At 37.2% G+C, this 6,255-nt stretch overlaps 1 non-coding gene across 1 annotated transcript; it reads right to left on the minus strand.

The window, feature by feature from the left end:
• Nucleotides 1-5,547: 5,547 nt before the first annotated feature.
• LOC120092296 lies at nucleotides 5,548-5,653 on the minus strand. The gene has a single exon (XR_005486003.1). It is a non-coding gene; the product is annotated as a small nucleolar RNA R71 (small nucleolar RNA).
• Between the last annotated feature and the right edge of the window lie 602 nt (nucleotides 5,654-6,255).

A 6,255-nucleotide genomic window follows, 5' to 3' on the forward strand; every position in this document is an offset into this window, starting at 1 on the left:
AGATGGTTATTTTCTCGTGCTACTTGAATGTGTTTCAGTAGCATTGCTCAGGCCATCAGGGGGCTACCAAGGTCAGTTGAGGCCACAGTATACCGGGAAGTCCAAAAGAACCTGCGCCTGTAGCGCCACCTAGGCTATCAGGGGGCTACCACTGGGTCAGATGTGGCCAGAGTATACCAGGGAGTCCAGAGTAACCTGGGCCTGTGGTGTGTATCTATGTTTAGCCTTGAGGCAGCTCTACGTGCACGTATGACCTTGTGATTTGGTTTACACCGCGGGGGGCATTCTTTGTCCAGAGTAACCCGCCATTGTAAATGAGTATTTGGGTACAGAGTTTGTGTGGTTTTTTTATAACAACTGAATGTTTTATAATATGTTTATGAGAGTTGATCATGCCACTGTTTTACTAGCACGTGTTCAAAATGTTGTTGAATCTTTTATACTTTGCCAATGTTTTATTGAATGATTTGATAAACTTTATTGATGATTTTAAAAGTGATAGCTTATGTTTATATTAAACTACCACTCACTGGGCTTCAGCTCATGCTTTCATGTTTTATGTTTTTCCCCACCACCAGGTAGCGACAAGTTCCTAGTACCTACTGAGCCGTCAAACGCCACTAGTGTTGTTAAACATCTGTTGTATTGTTTGTGCATGTATTTAAGAGTATTCCAGAATAACTAAAACTTATGAGTTACATGTCATGGGAGGCTTTGTTCAAAATAATCCTTACTGTTAGTCTATAAATCTCTTTAAACAATATTATGATTTAAACTGAATCAAATTCCTAAACTCTATCAACAAACATAAATTATTTTTGAAAATGGGTTTGGATGTCTAGGTTTGATCTTAAGTACAGGATATGTTAAGAGTTAGGATGTTAGATGTTATAGAGAGAAGTGATGTTTAACGTCTTCACGCTTCGTTCTAGGTTAGAAGGGAAATCTGGAACAGGGTGTGGCGCATATAATTTAAATAAGATTTGAATTAAATAATTGAAGGAAGAATTTATTAATTAATTTGAATTGGATTCAAATTATTGTTGGGTTTTATGCCCTAAAATTCGTAGATATTAATTGTTATTAAGTTATCGTCATTAATAAAGAGTAATAGATGTTAATTCAATAAATGTTATTGTGTTGTTTTCTATTTTGTCTTAATAACCCTAAATCTAATAAACTAACATCCAATGTTTTCTAAATGATCTATAATATATGGAGACATACAGGGATCGATGTTCAACATACAACCTAAAGAATCTATGATATAGGAATAAGGCTAGGTACCTTATCCTGGTAACATTATGGATACAACTCACTTTGTATTTGATACAAACGCAATGATCCAATGTGTTCATGTAGGTGACATGTGAGTGGGGGTATCATATGCAATGAGTTTACATAAGACCAAACTGCGAAATAGTAACCATTAGATATAACATGGTTGACTAGTTAGATTTCTATTTCACTAGGATGACCTAGGCAACTTAGTCTTAACCTGAGTATATTATGAACTCTTGTTCACGAAGGATTGTCCTTGATGGAGTTAGCAAGCAATTAGCGGAAGAAATTTGGATCTTAAACACTATAATTCCATCATTTTAGCAATTCATCTCCATCACCACTTGATCTTCCTTACTATTCTCTAGGACCTTAAATTTTCTGGGTTCTAGCTAGAAAGTGAATAACTTCCTCTTCATCATCAAAAAACCAGAAATTTCGAATTACATGCCCAAAATTCAGCTGAATCAATTTGTTTTTATTTGAATCAAGCATGCAATCTAATTGTCTAAAAGCTTGACACCAAAATAAAAGCAAATATGAGTGGGATTTAGTGTTAAATGTGGAGAAACCACTAAAAAATTGATTTTCCATTTAAAAATAAAAATTGAATCTAAATTCAACTATTAATTTTAGTTGAATTCAAAATATTCAATCGTAATGAAATATGGAAAAAAATTCATAATTAATTCACTTTGATAAAATCAATTCTATAATTAATTTTAGATATTTAATTAATATCAAATATTAAATTAATTAAACACCAATTCCTAACATAAATCGCTATTCATGTACTTATATATCTAAATCATATTTAAATATTATCTAATTCTTCGATTTTGTTTAATTTGACAATTAAACGTGTAATATATCATATATAATTATTGATTCCCTTAATTCGAATTTGAATGTTTCAAATTCTCTCATCACGCTCTTTTAAGATTTAGTCCGTTTGTGAGCTAGAAGGGGGACGTAATGGATATATAGATCATAGGCTCCAACGATCAGTGATAATCGGCTAACTCTTTAACCTAATTAACCAACATCCATTAACTGTCACGTCACTCAACTAAAGCCGAGTAGTTGCACTCCTCTCACTGTAGGTATATTTTTGTCAAGTAGTTAGCTTAGGATTAAGGTCAAGTTACCAATGAACAATTGGTTTTTGGTCCAACCATCAAACCGCGTCCCTCTTTAGCCAAATGAGAGAATGAGGCCCCTTGTTTAAGACCCAAAGTTAGCATTTAAGAGAACAACCTATCTACTATCCCTAGAATCAAGTATGAATGAATTCCATCTTGCAAGATTATGCCCCCAGCTATCTATCAGGTCTTACCCCTAAAATGGGAGGCTTATTAAGTTGGCAATGTTGAGCTACGCTCACCCATGCAGATTAAAGGATAATCCCGAATAAACAGAAGTTCATAATTAGCTCAAGATTAAGATCGAGTTACCTAGGTCATCGTATTTAAATAGTCAGTCTTATGAGTAAATGGTGTTATAAAGTAAAAAGTGACTATTTCATGGTCCGGTCTTATGCAAACTCATTGCATAGGATTCCCTAATGGAGTAGGAGAAAACTCGCTGTGGAAAAGATCGTGTCTCAATTTTATTTTTATAGAACAATAACTAGAGGACAAAAACACAAGGTAAATAAAACCTATTAAGCATGCTATCTACTATGCAATTAGAGAGGAAGAAATTAAGAAATCACATACCCGTTGAAGACCAGTTCTTCAGTTCCTCTCTAATTCGAGTCATCTTTTCTCGGTCTCACGAACTCAGCGTCCACAAACTTAATGAATAGGAACAGACACCACCAAAGAGTCTTCCTCATTATTCTCAGGGACGAGAACCGTGCAGAGGTGTGGGCTTGCACTCATCTTGGTGTAGGGAGGAGTATGATAACTTGTAGAAATACAAGTTATTTTTGCTCTTAAGTTGGAACAACTAAGGTTTATAATGATAAATTCTCCTCATTTTTAGAAGAAACACATGGATTTATTCAAACATTAGAAAACTCATGCAAAAGAAGTTTTATTACTAAATATCGCGGCACTAACGCATTGTATTGCAGGATCTTTACAAAAAGCTAATGCATAATCAAGAAGGTGTCGCAGGGAAAGCTCTAACGCATGGGTCATGCATAAGAGGAAATTCAACATAGAGAAGATTCATTGATCCAAGCTAATTATGTCATATCACCACTTGCAAGTATGGGCACCGGCAGTAGGCAGCATTTGAAAAGCTTCCAAGCAGCAGGCGGCGTCTGAAAAGCTCCCGAGAGTCAGGCGGCTGACCAGGGCATGAACTTTAATGTTGACCAGGGTATGGACTTTAATGCTACCCATTCACCAAGTGGACATGACCAATGCCTATAAATAGATGAAGTCCCTCTAGAGTTCGTCGTGAGAATTATTCAGTTCAGAAATTATCAAGATCCTTAGTCTCTGTAATTAGTGTAGTCGTAGTTTAAGCTGTGTTGTGGTGCCAAGATGATCAAAAGGGTTGAGAACCACCTCCACCGTCGGTCAGGGAGCGGAGGAAGCGAAGCTTGAGAAAGACACTTCGTCCTCTCCCTATACAAGTGATTGTGCACAACAGAATTGAGCCAAAGAGATACAAGAGATTGTACTCTACGGCTTGATTCAGTTCCTTTCATCTCATTTATCACATTCGTTTCATTTGATTGAATATTGTTTTTGTAAAGACAATTTGCTTCTTTATAAAATTCATCTATTTGATCCATCACATTTTTTTCCATTGTTTATTTCTTGTTCATGTTGAATGCATTTATACTTTATGCAAAATCTCATTTCAAATACTTAAGCCGACTTGATCAATTGGTAAAAGCATCTTTAACTTAGATTATTCGAGAGAATAACTAAGCTGCATCAAGTAGGACGCCTAGTACAGCTAGAGATAGACTTACTGGTGTTTATTGCATTCTGTGTTAGATGCATGCATCCTAGAGATAGGTTTTGCTTGTTATTCGCATTGAGAAGTGTTGAATAAAGTCTAATGCATAAACAAAAGATGAGCAAATCATCCCATCTCATCCACATTACATTATGGTTTGTGTACATTCATCTTAGACCGACCTATCCACTCACATTAAACTTTGTTTTTGCATGATCTATCACTCATCATTCAACTCTTTTGTATCATCTTGCACAGGCACACCACTTAGTGTAAATAACACATTTCTCTTCATATATTTAGGAAAACCCCTACAATAGATACAACGCAAGGTCTGCGTTTGTTTAACTGAATCCCTGAGTTCGACCCTGGACTTGCTAGGAACCTAAATTATATTTATACTTGGGTTTGGTTTAGGAAAAATTGAACGTCATTAGAAGGAGTGTTGTGCGTTCTGTTGCATTTCTCTAACACACCAACACATTACAAAGACTTAAACGCATCAAAGCATCAACGCATCACTCATACTTATAACTTATTCTTACAATTTATTTTGTACAATACACTCGTAGAGTGAAATACGATAGGAACGAACAAGTTTTTGGCGCTGTTGCCAGGGATTCAGAAATAAGACTTACCAGAAATTTCGTTTGTATCTGTTGTAGGAACACTTCGGTCGAAGGAGTATTACAAGCTAAGCCTAAGCTTGTGAATGTTTATGAGTAGGGAGAGCACTTCTGAATTCATATACGACCCCGAGATTGAAAGGATCTTCCAACGTAGGAATCGATCTAACTGTCGTCGAAGGTTGAGGCAGCAATTTCTCAGACAACAGAACAGGCAATGAGCGATGGCAGAAGAACGAGTAAAGCAGCAACTAGCTCAACAACTAGCTTATTTTGCACAGAATCCAGTCCTTATGGCGAATAGCAGTACGCGTCCTATGAGAGAGTACGCGTCCCTTATACTATATGATTTCTCTCTAGGAATCATCTACCTAATGCCAGACAGGACTAGGTTCGAGATGAAATATGTAATGCTCCAAATGCTCCAGACTGCTTGATAATTTGGGGGTGGTCGTGGTGAAGATCCTCACGCCCACATGAAGCATTTCCTAAAAACGTGTAATTAATTTGTGATTCCTGGAATCATCCCAGAGGCAATCAGGCTATCTTTGTTCCCCTATTATTTGCTTGATGGCGCAAAACAATGGGTGAGCTCACTAGAGCCTGGTGAAATCACCAGTTGGGAGAAGTTGGTGGAAAAATTTATGCAAAAATACTTCCCACCTACCACCAATGCGAGGAGGCATCGAGAGATTATGAATTTTGAACAAGAAGAAGCTGAAACCTTNTCGAGAGATTATGAATTTTGAACAAGAAGAAGCTGAAACCTTAAGTGCCGCATAGGAGCATTTTAAGGGATTGGTCAAGAATTGCCCAAACCATGGACTACCTCTAACTATCCAAATGGAGACATTTTATGGAGGATTGAATAGAGCATCGTAGATGGCAACAGACGCTGCAGCGGCTGGTGGACTTATGGACAAATCTTACACTGAGGCTAAAGAGATATTAGACCCCATTGCTAAGCACAACATGGAATGGGTGGACGATACATATAATGGAAGAGCTGATAGGAAGAAGAGATCTCAGAACGTTAATTCTATCGATTCCAACGCAATAGCCACACTTTCTGTTAAAGTGGCTACGATGACTAGCCTTTTTGCAGAACATAACCTAGGAAACGTATCAAATCAGTAGAAGGTGAATCAGGTAGAGGTGTTTGGGTAGCCCATGGTTAGCTGTGTGGGTTGTGGAGATCCTCACTCCTATGCAGATTGCCCACAGAATCCTCAATCAGTATGTTTCATTAAAAACAACCCATTTTCCAATACATATAATCTTGGATAGAGAAACCATCCAAATTTTTCTTGGACAGGTGGAAATCATCAGGAACACCACCCAGGGGCGAACCAACAGCAAAAGAATGAACCGTCGCCTGCATTTCAACAAACGCATCAGCCACATCAATAGCCCTTTAATAGAGGAGGAT

This window comes from Benincasa hispida, chromosome 11, assembly GCF_009727055.1.
Source record: "Benincasa hispida cultivar B227 chromosome 11, ASM972705v1, whole genome shotgun sequence".
Lineage (NCBI taxonomy): Eukaryota > Viridiplantae > Streptophyta > Magnoliopsida > Cucurbitales > Cucurbitaceae > Benincasa > Benincasa hispida.